This window comes from Notamacropus eugenii, chromosome 6, assembly GCF_028372415.1.
Source record: "Notamacropus eugenii isolate mMacEug1 chromosome 6, mMacEug1.pri_v2, whole genome shotgun sequence".
Classification (NCBI taxonomy): Eukaryota; Metazoa; Chordata; class Mammalia; order Diprotodontia; family Macropodidae; genus Notamacropus; species Notamacropus eugenii.
Window position 1 is genome coordinate 141,339,857 of NC_092877.1, and position 16,786 is coordinate 141,356,642.

The window sequence follows — 16,786 nt, forward strand, 5'->3', positions numbered from 1 at the left end:
AATCACTGGAGTTACAATCATCAAAGACCCAAGTTTGACTTCAGGTTTATTGATTATTCGTTTTAATCAATAACTTATTGATTATTGATTATTAGACTATAGTCAAGACTTACAGCTTCTGAGTGTCATCTATCCAGTGCCGATAAAAAATATTTCCATTATCTGCTTCACCATATTGTCATGAGATGTACCTATAAAGTATTCTATAATAATGCTATAAAGTAGCAATAGATGCTATTTTAAATAAATAGCAATTAATAGCAATAGATGCTATAAATAACTCACATTTAAATAATTGTTAAAAAATTTACAAAAAAAAATGCTCCTAGCTTACCACAATCCTGTGAGATACCTATCCATGATATATCATTAGTATTCTCTTTCTACAGATGACTCTCTCACACATTCATGGAATATACTGTCTCCTTACTCCAACTCTGTGAATTCCTTATTCCCACTATCTCTTAATGGACAAAAAAATCCTTTAAAATACATAGTAAAAGAAGAAAGAAAAGTTTTTATTACAGAAAGTGAAGAAATTGGGAACAAGAAGTAAATGAATATCCATTTCTTACTCAAATGAGCAGCCCACATCAGTAGATGTGACTGCTTTTCAAAATCAAAATGTTCCTAAACAGTTATATGCAAATCAAAATTTTCATAATTGATTCATGTTGATTCAATAGGGATTTTCCATTAAAATCATCAATGCTAACTGAATGAGTATGTATTGATCACTCACTATGTAATCAATTCAAAACAGGGATTTTATGGTGAATCTTTTGAAAATAAAGAGTTTATAATACTGCCAAGGCAGGCCCTCGCCTGTTAAGTGATCACCTGTATTGAACTAAGTTGCCCAGGATGGGCAAGCATGTATGTGTTGTAATCTGCCTTATTGGAAGCATAACCCACGTTAATGAAATCACAGATTCTAAATATTTGGGAATTTGACTTAAAGATTTATTTTTCTAATTTTTTTATTGAAGCAAATTAACATGTAGATATGTTAGTAATTTGAAGACAAGCCAATGCAGGCACACAGCCCTTCTTCTTCACGCCTCCCCCATTTAAACATCTGAGACATAAAGCCAACCAGCCATGCTGTACCTAGGGCCAAGATGGACGTCTTGAGAATTCCCAGAGAGTAAGACGTTCCCTGAACCCCAAGGGCCCTTTTCTCAGCCCTTGCTAGATGGAGAGTGCTGGAGGGATAGTGGCAGGAGTCAGAGGGGAGAAGTACTTATACGTGGAAACAACGCATGTGTCCTGAGCATAGACCATAAAACAGCAACAAGACAATGATGACAGCAGTTTAACATGTAACGTCGTTGAGCTACAGTGCAATTACTAAAGTGAAGTCTTTTTTTTTGGCATCCTGGGTTTCTTAATAAAGATTAAAATTTCTCTATCTACTTATCATGCCATCTTTCATCATCCATTTCCCTATGTTCCAGTCAAGGTACACTAGTAGCTGTTACCTGAATGGAGTTCATCCCTAACCTCTGTGCATTTGTACAAGCCATCATAGAAAGTGAATGTATCCCTTCTGCATCCTTCCACTAGAACACTTAGCTTCCTTTGAGGTTCAGGTCAGACGCTTTTTAATTTATTGTGTAACTTGTACGTACTTCTCTGAGAACTTCTGGAGGGACAGTACAGATGCATGTGGGTGGGTTGAATTCTTCACCGTGTGAGGGAATATTCATATTGATGAGATCACAAATTCATTGGAATATCAGAGGATTACTTATCTGTGTTCATGGTGCATTCTTCTGAATATAAGCTCCTAGGGTCAAGGACTGTTTGCTTTTGTACTGTTTCTCTAGCACCCAACAAAACACATAGTAAGATTTTAACTTAAATTTAATTTAATTAATTGAATTGAGTTTTAAGTCCTCAAGATGTCTAGTCAACAGAGAGGTGATGAACTCACACTGAGACAACTACTTTAGTGTGAGTTGCAAACTACTCCAACCATTGTGGAGAACATTTGGAACTATGCCCAAAGGGTTACAAAGTTTTGCGTACTTTTTGATCCAGCAATGCCACTACTAGAGTGTATTCCAAAGAGATCAAAGAAAAATGGAAAGGATCTATATATACAAAAACATTTATAGTAGCTCTTTTTGTGGTGGCAAAGAATTGGACATTGAGGGGATGTCCATCAATTGGGGAATGGTTGAAAAACTTGTATGTCATTGTGATGGAATTGTACTATAAGAAATAATGAGCAGAATGGATTAAAAAAAACCTGGGAAGACTTATATGAGCTGATAGAAAGTGAGGTGAACAGAAATAGGAGAACATTGTACACAGTTACAGCAATATTGTAATGATAATCAACTATGACAGATTTAGCTATTCTGATCAATATAATGATCTATGACAATTTCAAAGGACTCATGATGAAAAATGCTATCCACCTCCAGAGAGAAAACTGATGGACCCTGAGTAGTTTGAAGCATATTTTTTTTCCATTTTCTTCCTTCCTTCCTTTGCTTCCTTCTTTCTCTTTCTCTCTTTCCTTCTTTCTTTCTCTCTTCCTTCCTTCCTTCCTTTTTCTTTCTCTTTTTGTTTTGGCAACATGCCTAATATGAAAATGTGTTTTGTATGACATCATACGTATAATGACTATATTTTTTACCTTCTCAGTGGAAGGGGAGAGGAGATTGAGGGAAGGGGAGAATTTGGAACTGAAAATAATTTTTAAAAACAGAACTTTCTTTTGGACATTGGTAATGTGGGACTTAATTGTTGCTTGGCTATGCTTATTTGTTACAGGGATCTTCTTTTTTTTTCCTCTTTGTTTAATTGGGAAGGAAGTAGGAAGGAGAGAAAATAGACTTCTGTTTGTTGAAAAAATATAATTTAGGAAAAGATGTCTTAAAGTGTATTGCAATAAGGTGAAATCCTAAGTACTATTAGCCTGTTCTGTGGAGCCATGAAATAAGTAGACAAAGGTGTTGAAGGTGAAGTTGAAATTTTAATTAGGTTGTATCAGTGAACAGTGTGGGCAATGAGTGTGAGGGGAAAGCAGGCACTGGCTTGAGGATGTTATTTACCATTTAGGGTTAAATCAGCATTCCTGGGCTAGCTTGAGAATCTAGCCACCTTTTCCAAAAGTGCGTTTCTCAGTTCCAAATGACTACATTAAAACTTAATGTTTGTAAACATCTTGTCAGCTATATGAAAATCTGTATATGAAAATATGAATTTAAAAACAAAAGAGGCAAGAATATTTCAAGTCCCATTGAAGGTTTTTCTACTAATTGAGAAACTAAACCCTAATTTGCAGAAACAAAAATGACAGGGCATCTAGGTGGTGCAGTGAATAGAGTGTCCTGTCTGACCTGAAGTCAGGAAGACTCATCTTCCTGAGTTCAAATCTGACCTCAGACACTTACTAGCTGTGTGATCTTGGGCAAGTCACTAAATCCTGTGTGACTCAGTTTCCTCATCTGTAAAATGAGCTGGAGAAGGAAATGGCAAAGTGCTCCAGTATCTTTGCCAAGAAAACCCCAAAATGGGGTCACAAAGAGTTGGACAAGGCTGAACAACAAACGACAACAAAACAGACAGTGCTACAGTGAATAAACTGAGACTATTGAAGGTTTTATAATCCCTGAGTTGGGATAGTAGAGGAGAATAGAGGCAGATTTTGAATTCACTTCATAAAGTGCTAAAGATTTGGAACATTAAAAGGCTTTTCTGCTTAGGCAATGAATTTCATAGAGAATCTATTTTTAAGATTGATGAAAGTCATCAAAAACTTGATCAAGATGTTCATAAAATTGAGGGAATTCTTAGCCTTTTGGGATGTTTAGCCTGGAGAAGGGGAACTTTCCTTTCAGTATTTAAAGCACTGTCACATCATACCAGGGTTAGAGTTATTTTGCTGCATCTCTGCAGACAGAGGTAGGGGCGATGAGTAAGAGCAATCTTTATAGCTGTTCAAAAGTGGAATAGGTTAAACAGAGAGGTGATGTATTATACTCCTTCACTGGAAAGCCTCTCAAATGAAGGTAGGATAATCACTTGTTGACAGGAAGTACAAGGTTCCCGGATTCTCCGAGTTTAAATCCTGCTCTCAGCCGAATGGTCCACCATTAAATTCTTAAATAGCTGTATAGTTGAAACTTCATAGAGTTTAATTCAATTTGGCAAATATTAAGTACTAAGCCCTATGTGCACAGTGTTTTGCTAGCTATTGGGGATTCAAAGAGGAAACTGAAACAAAAAGTCTCAGTTTTCTCTAATTATTTCAGTTTTCTTGAACTTGAACTTTGCTCAGTGGCACAAAGTTCATTTCTAATAGAGAAACTAAAAAAAGACATTTATAATTGGCTCTCAAGTCTAGTCTCCATTTTCCATAAAGAGAGAGACTGTTTACTGCAGACATATATTTATGTGGATTCAGGTTCTGCTCTCAGCTGAATGGTATTTCATGAAATTCTTAAATAGCTTTATAGTTGGAACCTTGTACAGTTTAATTCAATTAGGCAAATATGTATTAGACTCAGGTGCAGTGTCATGGTAGCTATCAGGGATTCAAAGAGAAAACCCAAACAAAAGACTATAGTTCTCTTAGTATTACAGTTTCATCTTTCTTTTCCTTTTTTTCTTCTTTTGGGGGCATTGGACGTTAAGTGACTTGCCTAGGGTCACACAGCTAGTCGGTGTCCCAGGCTGAATTTGAACTCAGGTCTTCCTAACTCTAGGGTTGTTTATTTCAGTTTCATCTTGAAACTTACCTGCTTCTACAAAATTAATTCCAAATAGAGAAACTAAAGAAAGACTTTTGCAATTGACTCTTTTACAGAAAAAGAGCCTTTTTCCTTTTCTGTAAAGAGGAAGGGTACATACTGGAGATACATGTTTGAGCTGATCAGTGGTATTTTTGCATTAGAATTAGGGCAGCTAACGGTGGTGTATAGGCACTTCCTAGCTGTGTGACCCTGGGTAACTGCTGGCCTCCATTTCCTCATCTGTAAAATGAGCTGGAGAAGAAAATAGTAAAAAACTAAATAGTAAAAAAAAAAAAAAAAAAAAAAAAAAAAAAGATCTTTGCCAAAAAAAAAAAAAAAAAAACCCCTCCAATTGGGATCACACAAAGTTGGATCTGACTGAAAAATGACTGAATCACACCAAAACAACAGTAATAAGTCATTAGAAGTATTTAGCATATATGAGTAGAGAGACCAGACTGAGATTTATATGGAATTTTCAAGGGGGTTTGTGTTTCATTAGCTTATTTGAGGCTTACAATAACCCTGTCAGGTGGATTCAAACAGGAATTATTATCCCCATTTAAAGATGAGGAGACAGAGTAAATTTCAGAGGTATAATCTGAATTCAGGTCCTCCTGACTCTAAGATCAACTCTCTGCTCCACTTCATTACTACTGTGAGATTCTACCAGGGAAGTAAAGGATGAAGTAGCCAAGATTGTTAAATTTTCAGGGTGAATATGTACACCCCAGAAGCTCATGAACACTATGAACAAATTAGGGCTTGATTTAGACTTAAGAAAGTGATGGAGACAAATTTAATAAAGCAGATTAAACTGAAAGCTGTGCTATACATACTTTTTTGGGGGGGGAGCCAGTTGTAAAATATTTACTAGCATTTACTCCTGGATGCTAAGCCTTAGAACAGACACCTTGTTTCAGATACAAAGTTGTCCTTCATTCTTGAAGAGGACCAAAATGACATCACTATGATAAAGTCAAGTTTCAGTGTGTCCGACTGTGACTGATCAGACAAATATGAACTTGGAGTGCTCTACCACAGGTTAGGCACAGATAGTCCATGTGAACATTTGGGGTGGATTCTTTAAACTTGTGTATCTTGAATTTCTTTTGAGCTATTTCAATTCTGCTTTGCTCATGGAGCACAGCACCTTTTCTGGTATGGGCATGCCATGCTGAGCAGTCTTGTGCCAGTGTCTCCCATGTCACACAATCAATTCAGAGGGCAATGCAAGATCAAAACCAAGAAGGTGGTTGGGTTAGGTTGGCACTCACCTAGTGCTGGCTTCCAAAGTTCTTAGATTACACACCACATTTATTGCATTATTATTTCAACAGGACCTTTTAAAGGGAATTTTAATGGGCTCCTTGTTTAGGCAGATATACATTGAGAGGCATTTGGAATACCTCCCAGTTGCTGCATTTTTGATCTGCACATTTCTTAGAATTCTGACAACCTACCAGGTAACAGTTATTATGATATTTTGCTGACACATTCCAGAGTTGGCAGTTGTTAGATTTGCCAGTGAGGTTTGTTGTTCAGATCCCACTGGCTGGAGATTTATTGCCTTTCCCTCTAACTCATCTTGCACTTGCCCTGTTCCTCTTTGAGCTGCTTGTGTTATAACACACACCATAGATGTGGTTTTTTGGATTTGCAATGGATAGCCATGATGTAAATCAAAAGTTCTCAGCCCCTTATGTTAAGGCTAGTAAGGGGAAAATATATGACCACACACATACATACACACATGTCCTTGTTTGATCAATTAATGCTTTTTTAAAAAAAAAAACAACATTATTTAAGGTAACAAGGAACAAGTAATTTAAAGTAAAAGTAAAGACAAGGTATTTAAAGTAATGTGACTTCAAAGGTCTTTTGTCAACTAAATAGAAATTGGTTTATGACATGGAAAATAGTTATCTATAAGACCCACTAGAAGGCTTTTTGTTAGACTGGTTCTCCCTGTCTCACCCAGACTGGAATTACCATGGTCATTGACAGGTTGATCCCAATACTGATAAGTGTGGAAACTTTAACTTACTTCATTTTTGTGATGTAAGTTGATTTGCCCTTCATTTGGTAGCATGATGACTCTCCACGCCCAGAGACTCACTATATTGGTGCCACACTTAGTTTAGACCCTTGATTAACTTTAGGTCTACTGCACTTTTGAACTCCTAAACTCAAGCAATCAACCAGCCTCAGTCTTAGCCTCTGCTAGTGACAAGGATTACAGACGTCTATCCCTACACCTGGCCAAAATTCATTTTGTCAAAGGTTTTTGTTGTTGTTTAGTTGATTACTCATGTCCAACTCTTCATGACATTTGAGATTTTCTTGGTAAAGATACTGGAGTGGTTTGCCATTTCCTTCTCCAGTCCATTTTATAGATGAGGAAACTGAGGCAAACAGGGTTAAGTGACTTGCCAAGGGTCACACAGCTAGTAAGTATATGAGGCCAGATTTGAACTCAGGTCCTCCTGACTCCAGGGCCAACACTGTGCCACTTAGCTTCCTAGATAATAGTTTCATATTCTCTCTAAAATAGAAATGGTTCCTTTGGCCATTCTGGATATTCTAATATTCCCAACACTGTTGCCCAATAATCCTTGTCTTTTCTTGTAATATTGATGCAGCATGAAGATTAGCTTCACCCACAATCATTCAGGAATCAGTTTCTGCTCACATAAGGAAAATTTTGGAAAAATCGTAACCTGGAAAGTGTATGACCCTTAGCTCAGGGGGACATTTGGTTCAAGCAAAGCAGACCAGGTTGAGTCCTGCAGGGATCTTGACCTCTAAAAGACAGAATCAGATTTTTTTCAATCTCTGGCTCATTATGCCCCCTCCAATCTAAAATCTGAGGGAAAATCTCTGAAGAGAAAATTAGATTTGTCTCATGTCTAGGAACCTCTTAAGAAAGATCAAGTCCCTTTTAGAAAAGTCACTGGATGCACAAGGTTGTAAGTATCAGGTTTAAAGCAACTATTTATTTTCTTCAATCCCCCCAAAAATGCTTAAAAAATGAGTCATGAGCTTGTATTGACAAATGTTTAATGCATGAAATAACAATCCGTCACTCCTATTCTCTTCTTTTGATAGGTAAAGACACTCAGTGGACTTGTGAGGCTTCTGAAGAGATTCCCTTTCCTCTCAGTCTATACTGGGTAAAAAGAATAATATTCTGTCAAGCCAGGTGCCTACACATAACTCAGTTTCTTAATGCTGGTCATCTCCTCAGAAGAGGAGGATGTTGTTTCAAAGAATACCTCTTTTGGGCAACCATCACCCAATTCTGGAACTCCTAACCTCTCAGACTCATGAGGTAGTTGTGCCAAGACTGGAAGCATTCATCTCAGGATCTCTGTTTATCCATCACCTGTGCTCAAAGAAAGAACCACAGAGCAGAAGCGGTTGGTATCTATTTACCTGAGATTCAACCTCAGGATTATCTAGACTAGGACATGTACCCATTGCTACAAGTACATAACTTCCCTAACTACTGCTAGGGAGGAGTAGCAAAGCTGAGAAAACTTAGGAGAGTCCAGAATAAACAGAGGAATTGCCACCCCAGTAGTGGCAAACTCAAATTGAAACAAGGAGGACATAAGTATTCCTGTTGGCCACATATTGAGTTAGAAAACCACGTGTTGATGTTATGCTCTATCGTATTTTTGCTTATTTGATAAATATTCCCCAATTTCACATTAATCTGGTTTGTTGTATATTTCATATTTGTTGAATGTCATTGAATAAGTCCTTTCTGCTAAACGTAACTTAGGAATGATATAAAATTTAGATCAGTGTCTAATCTTATGACAATAAATTCTGGAGATCTGATTCAATTTTTGTATCATTAGAAAGACTTAATATGGAATATAATGGATTTCCAAGCACTACACTAGTATTAATAAACGATTAAAGTAACCAGTGTAAGTCTTCTATAGATATTCTTTTTAAAAATGTATGGAAAGACACAGACAAGAATTTAAAAGGGCAAAAAAAGGTAACAGTAGCAACCACAGAAACAACTACTGTTCCTATTCATCACATTTATCTAACAGTTAAGGGGGCTGTGTCCAGCATAGTGGAAGGAGTGCCAGCAGTGATAGGATTAGGAATCCATTTGAGATGTCTTGAAGTCGTATTCCTAGAAATTACCAATTATCAGTCAATCTTCATCTGGAAATTGTTACATGAATATTTTTGTGGTAGTTCAATTCACTCCAATGTACATTTAACAATTGCTTGATATGTGCAGGACCATAGGACTAAGAAGTGGAAATTCAAGAGTAAAAAAAAATGTCCCTGCCATCAAGGAGCATACATTGTATTGGGTGTTTCGTGTGATATTTTTTACCACCATCAATTTGTTTCAGAATTAGCATTTGAATTCAGGTCTTACTGAACCTAAGTTAAAATCTCCATCCACCATACAACTTTGTCTCTCTGAAAATGTTTTTGCCAGAAAGAAATGTGATCTGTGGGCATAACTGCATTAGAAACCAACACAAGAGAGAATGAGAATGCAAGTAACTGAATGAGCTATCACTGCTGGGCAAAATCAAAAGCTGTAGTAAAAAAAAAATGAGGCTAACAAAAACAGGATGGTAAAAGGCTCATTGTCAGTAGCACAAAAGTGACTGGAAATCACCATGTTCATCAAGTCAGTAAGCATTTAAATGCCTACTACGTGCCGAGTACTGTGCTAAGCTCTGGAGGGGAAATAATAAAAATAAGTCAATAAAAATAATACTGGTTGGCATTGATACAGGGCTTTAAGATTTACAAACATTTTATCTCATTTGAACCTCACAAATTATTTCCACATCCCCATATGCAGACTTTCCGCAGTGGAATGGGCAGATAAGAACGATTTGTTCCAATGGCCCTGAAGTTAGCTCAAATAGGCATTATGGAGCACTTAGAGCTTGTTCAGACACTGAAGACATGCCAAAGTCATGCACTGCTGGGCCATCACTAGTTATTCTGTACTTTGTCTAAGACTTCAATGATTTTGGAAAAGAGAGTGAGGTGAATGACTTTGCCCAATGCTGCCTCACTTAAATCCAATTCATGCGTGAGTCAAGACATTACCTTATGATGTCATTGGTCATCTTTGAAAACAAAGGATAAGCAACAGTTATTAGCTATTTAATCAGAGAGGAAACTGAGACTGCAACACAACTAGTAAGAGTCTGAGGCAGAATTTGACCTACTCCAGGTCCAGCACTCCAGCCACTAAGCCATCTACCTCCCTGAAGAAAATGACTATCGCAGGCATGGTAAGAAAGTATGGGGAGGTCAAAATTAAAAGCTACAGAAAGAAAGGCTTATCAAAATCAAGATGAATCTCTGTTTCTTGACTTTCAACTAGTTCCTAGAGAGTGCTTTTAACAGGACAGTGTTGCAGTCAAACATATTAATATGGTTGTCCTCAATCACTGGCATAGTTTGGGAGACACATAAGGACTTGGCAAAAGAGTCAAACTGACCAGTGAACGTTGGATGCAATAAATAGTCCTTTACTTCAGATGTGTTAGCTCACACAAGGGAAAGCTTGAGGCTTAAAGGGTTACCCAAGCCCAGAGTGGTTAAGAGAGGCACAAAAAGGATAGAATACAACCAGAGTGTCTGTGGGGGTCTTTGGGCCATGGCAGGAAGAAGAAGGTAGGTCAGTTCTACTGAAAGGTAATCCTCAGCATGGGTAGTATTAACTTCTATCCCATGGTTACAACTAATCAATATAGAAGTTGACTAGGACTATCATTTCCTCAGTTTCTAACACAGAAGATTTTGGGCATAGAAGATTCCAGAAAAGAGATGATGTTCCAGCCAGGAGGGGTATATTTAGAGCAAAGGCAGACTGTAATAAAATAGACAAGGTCTAGCAAGCCAGAGAGGAGTTTTGGGCTACCACAATGTCTTCCTTTGCTTTGTAAAGTTCGTCTTTTATGTCTCTTTTCTCTACCCAGAATAACAATCTTCTGATTAGGAAGGGTAGTAGAAATGGTTAATAGGATTAAAACTCACAGGACGAGAAGTATCCTGACTCACAGAAATATTTCAAGGAATAAAACAATTATTTCAAGGACAAAACACTTTGCATGTGTATAATGCATTACACAATACCAGAATTTTTCTAAATTATATAATGTGTAATTTCTCATTAATAAGTACTTTCATATCCATTATCTAATTTAATCCTCATAACACACCTTAAGATAGGTAGAACAGGTCTTATTATTCTCCTTTATTAAGAAGGGGGAAGTTTCTTACACAATGGTGTTTCTTCTTGCCTTCAGGTGCGCAATAAAAATAATTTTATTTGTCCTTTCATTCACCCTCCGAAGGAGAGTCTTTAAACTGATCCTTCATTTATTTTTCCCATTTTTGGATATATTTTGTTGTGATTCATCAGTCACTTCCCAATAAACAACACCCCCCCCAATCCAGAACATTCCCATAAAAAATAGTTAAGCAAAACAAAACAGTGTAATAGAGTGATTGTGACTTACAACACATGTAATTTTCCATTCATAGCTTCTTGACAAAAAGAAAGGAAGTGTGTTTTAACCTCAGTCAGCTGGAAGCAACGTTGGCCATTATATTTGATTTGAATTCTGTTTTCCCTTAGTGTTTTCATCATTTACATGATTATAGTAATTGTGTATGTTTTTCTTTCAGTTCTTTTTATTTTACTCTGCATCAATTCATGTACGTTTCTATATGTATATAATTTCTTCATAATTAGAATTTCTTATGGAACAATAATATTCCATTATATTCATGTATTACAAGTTGTTCAACCATTTCCAAGTAAAATTTGTCCTCTCCTTTTTGATATTATTAAAAGTGATACTATCACAATTTTGTTACATTTTGTTATTCTGCTTTTCTTATTTTAGATGAATTAATTTTGTTCTTGTCAAATACCTTTAATTTTACCTAATTAAAATCATCTATTTTTATCTTTAATATTCTCCACTACCCCATGTCTGAGACTGAGTTATGTCCCAAACCACAATTTACTTTTCATCGTGCTCAAATGTTTTTATTACATGATTTTTAAATACTTAGGTCATTAATCTATTTGAATTTTTTGTACTGTATGATATAAGATCTTGGCCTAAACCTACTTTCTACTACAATGTTTCTAGCTTTCCTAAGAGTACGTATGGAACAAAGAGTCCTTTACAGTAGTTTATGTTCTTAGGTTAACATTCAGTTGCTTTGCCTTATCAAAAATCATAATTGAAACACCTGCATGTTTTGAACTAGCCTGAAGCACAATAAATTTGGTTCCAACTCATTTAACTTGATATATCTTTACATTTTATTTTTTTCTAATTTTAACATTTTTTTTTTACCAATTACATGCAGCACCAATTTTAATATTCCTTTTTTCCCCAATTTTTGAGTTCCAAATTCTCTTCCTTTTTCCCCTCTGCCCATTGAGAAGTCAAGCAATTTGACAGAGGTTATACATGTGTAGTCATGCAAATAAATTTCCATGTGTCATTCTGCAAAAGAAAGCACAAAATAAAAGACAAACAAAACAAAACAAAACAAAACAAAACAAAACAAAACAAGAAACATAAAGTAAGGAGCCCTTGGCCTCTGTTCTCTGAGCCGAGTGGAGGAAGCCCCATCTAGCAATTCAACATGTCTATTTACAAGATCCAGGCAAGAGAGATCCTTGACTCTTGTGGAAACCCTACTGTTGAAGTTGATCTCTACCCTGATAAAGGTCAGTTTCGAGCTACTATGCCCAGTGGTGCTTCTACTGGTATCCATGAAGCCCTGGAGCTCTGAGAAAATGATAATACCCGCTACATGGGGAAAGGTGTCTCAAAAGTGGGTGAGCACATCAATAAAACTATTGCCTTGACCCTGATTAGTAAGAAATTGAATGGTGTGGAGCAGGAGAAGATCGACAAATTGATGGTAGAGATGGATGGCACTGAGAATAAATCTAAATTTGGTGCAAATCCCATTTTGGGAGTCTCTCTGGTTGTTTATAAGGCTGGAGCTGCTGAGAAAGGTGTCTCCCTGTCCAGACACATCACTGACCTTGCAGGCAATGATGAAGTCACCCTGCCTGTTCCAGACTTCAACGTGATCAATGGTGGCTCCCATGCTGGTAACAAGTTGGCCATGCAGGAGTTCATGATTCTCTCTGTTGGAGCAGCAAACTTTAAGGAGGCCATGCGCATTGGAACTGAGGTCTACCACAACCTGAAGAGTGTGATTAAGCAGAAATATGAACAGGATGCCACCAGCATAGGGGATAAGGATGCCTTTGCTCCTAACATCCTGGAGAATAAAGAAGCTCTGGACCTGCTAAAGAATGCTATTGGTAAGGCTGGCTATACTGATAAAGTAGTAATTGGCATGGATGTTGCTGCCTCTGAATTCTTCAGATCTGGGAAATATGACTTGGACTTCAAGTCTCCTGATGATTCTAGCAGATACATCTCCCCTTCTGAGCTTGGTGACTTCTACAAGAGCTTCATCAAGGATTATCCAGTGATGTCTATCGAAGATCCCTTTGACCAGGATGATTGGGAAGCTTGGAAAAATTTCACTGCTACTGCCAGAATCTAGGTGGTAGGAGATGATCTCACAGTGACCAATCCCAAGAGAATTGAAAAGGCTGTGAATGAGAAGGTCTGCAATTGCCTCCTACTCAAAGTGAACCAGACTGGCTCCGTGACTGAATCTCTCCAGGCAGGCAAGCTGGCCCAATCCAATGGGTGGGGAGTAATGGTTTCCCATCATTCTGGGGAGACTGAAGATACCTTCACTGAAGACCTGGCCGTGGGTCTCTGTACTGGGCAGATCAAGACTGGTGCCCCCTGCCGATCTGAGCATCTGGCCAAGTATAACCAGCTTCTCAGAATTGAGGAAGAGCTGCGCAGCAAGGCTAAATTTGCTGGAAGGAACTTCAGAAACCCTCAGGCCAAGTAAGCTTTGTGGCTAGGAGGCCTAAGAGCTCACAGGCGCCAGTCACCTCTATGGCCATCTGCTCCTGTCCTAAGAATGGGCAGCACCAAGTACTAGACCAGTCTTGTTTTGGGGGCAGGGGCCTCTGCTGCTTAACTTCCCTCTCCCTTCAACCTTTCTGTGATCTCACTGCTTCGTTAGAACTGTCCTATACCGGAGACTACCTGATCATCTGGCCCTCTGTCAGAAGACCCTTTGTCATCTTATGACTGAGATAGATTGACCTGTTCTCACCCCCAACCTTGGTGTTGATGTGTGGAGCCATGTACTTGTGATGCAGCCTAGCAAGCCCACAGGCCAAATCCTTAGTGGCTTCTGTGTGCAGAATAAAAGTATTCAGTAAAAAACAAACAAACAAACAAACAAATAATTAATTAAATAAATAAAGTAAAGAAAAAGTATCTTACATCTGCATTTAGGCTATACCAGTTCTTTCTCTGGAGATAGATAGTACTTTTCATCATAAGTCCTACAGAATTGTCTTCAATTATTGTATTGCTGAGAATGGCTAAAATAGATCATCATACAATATTGCTGTTACTTTATACCATGTTCTTCTGGTTCTGTTCATTTCACTTTGTACTAGTTCATGTAAGTCTTTCCATGTTTTTCTGAGAGCACCCTGCTCTTCATTTCTTAAAACACAATAGTATTCCATCACAATCCAATTGATGGACATCCCTTCAATTTCCAATTCTTTGCCACCACTAAAAGAGCTGCTGTAAATGTTTTTGCACACATAGATCCTTTTCCTTTTTGTTTTTTAAATCTCTTTGGGATACAGGCTAGTAGTGGCATTGCTTGGTCCAAGGGTATGCATAATTTTGTAGCCCTTTGAGCATAGTTCCAAATTACTCTCCAGAATGGTTGAATCAGACTTCACCAATGGTACACTGGTGTTTCAATTTTTCCACATTCCTTCCAATATTTGTCATTTTCTGTTTCCATGATATTAGCCAATCTGACAGCTGTGAAAAGTTGTTTTAATTTTCATGTCTCTCATCAATAGTGATTCAGAGCATTTTTATATGACTATAGATAGCTTTGATTATCTTGTCTGAACACTGTGTGCTCATATCCTTTGACCATTTATCAATTGAGGGATATCTCTTATTTCTATAAATTGACTCAGTTTTCTGTATGTTTGAGAAATGAAATCTTTACCAGAGAAGCTCACTGTAAAATTTATTTTCACAGTAATAAATACCAGCTATGTATTTCCCTCTGCCCTATTTTCCCCCTGTTTATTTTGCTCTCTATGTCCTTTTACCCTGTCCATTCTCAAAAGTGTTTTGCTTCTGTCTTTTACCTCCTCCAAACTGCCCTCCCTTCTACCAGCTCCTCCCATCGCTTCTCTTATCCCCTTTCCTTCCTGCTTTCCTGTATGGTAAGATAGATTTCTACATCCAAGTGAGTATGTGTATTATTCCCTCTTTTAGTCAATTCTGATGAAGGTAAGATGCCTGTGCTCCCCTCCCACTTTCTCCATTTCCCCCTCCATTGTAAAATTTCTTTATGGCCTCTTTTGTGTTCAGTATATTATCCCATTCTACTTCTCCCTTTCCTCTTATCCCAATGCCTTCTTTTTTCTCATCTCTTAATTTTATTTTGTAAAATAATAATTCCTTCATATTCAACTCACACCTCTGCTTTCTATCTATGTATATTCCTTCTAACTGCTCTAATAATGACAAAGTTTTAGGAGTTATAAATATCATTTTCCAATGTAGGAACATAAACAGTTTAACCTTATTGAATTCTTTGTTTCCTCTTTACTGTTTACCTTTTTATACTTCTACATCTTTCATTTGAAAGTCAAATTGTCTATTCAGCTCCTGTCTTTTCATCAGGAATGTTTGAAAGTCATCTATTTCATCGAATCTCTATTTTTCCCCCTGAAGGATTATTCTCAGTTTCTCTGGGTTTTTGGTTGGAATTTTAGCTCTTTTGCCCTACAGAATATAATATTTTAAGCCCTCCAAACCTTTAATGTAGAAGCTGTTAAATTTTGTGTTTTCCTAACTGTGGCTCCATGATATTTGGTTTGTTTCCTTTTTGACTGCTTGCAGTATTTTCTCCTTAATCTGAGAGGTCTGGAATTTGGCTATAACATTCCTGGGAGTTTTAATTTTGGGATCTCTTTCAGGAGGTGATCAGTGGACTCTTTCAATTTCTATTTTATCCTCTAGCTCTAGAATATTAGGGCAGCTTTCCTTAATAATATCTTAAAAGATGATGTGTAGGCTCTTTTTTTGATCATGACTTTCAGGTAGTTCAATAATTTTCAAATTATTTCTCCTGGATCTATTTTCCAAGTCAGTTGTTTTTCCAATGAGATACTTCACATTTTATTCTATTTTTTCATTCTTTTGTTATTGTTTGGTTACTTTGTGATGGCTCATGAAGTCAGTAGCTACCATGTGACAGATTCTAAATATTATGAAATTGTTTTCTTCAGTGAACTTTTGTACCTACTTTTCCATTTGGCTAGTTCTACTTTTTGAGCAGTTCTCTTCATTGAATTTTTGTGCCTCTTTTACCATGTGACCTTTTCTGTTTTTTAAGGCATTGTTTTCTTCAGTATATTTTTGTGCCTCCTTTACCAGACCATTGACTCTTTTTTCATGATTTTCTTGCATTACTCTCATTTCTCCTCCCAATTTTTCCTCTACCTCTCTTACTTGATTTTTAAAATCCTTATTGAGCTCTTCCGTGGCCTAAGACCAATTCATAGTTTTCTTTGAGGCTTTGAATGCAGGAATTTTGACTTAGTTGTCTTCTTCTAAGTGTGTGTTTTGATCTTCCTTGTTACCATAGTAACTTTCTATGGTCAGAATTTTTTCCTGTTGTTTGCCTCTTTTCTAGCCTATTTCTTGACTTTGAACTATATGCTAAAGTGGGGCTCTGCTGCTGAAGTGGAGGGGCACTGCCCCAAGCTTCAGGGGTCTTTTGTGCAGCTGTTTTCATCCATATGACTATGGATGAGAATTATGTAAGATGAGGTGTGGATGGACTTTGGACTCTAC

At 37.3% G+C, this 16,786-nt stretch overlaps 1 pseudogene; it reads left to right on the forward strand.

Moving 5' to 3' along the window:
• The first annotated feature begins 12,419 nt into the window (after positions 1-12,419).
• LOC140510632 (alpha-enolase pseudogene) lies at positions 12,420-13,754 on the forward strand (annotated as a pseudogene).
• The last annotated feature ends 3,032 nt before the right edge of the window (positions 13,755-16,786 follow it).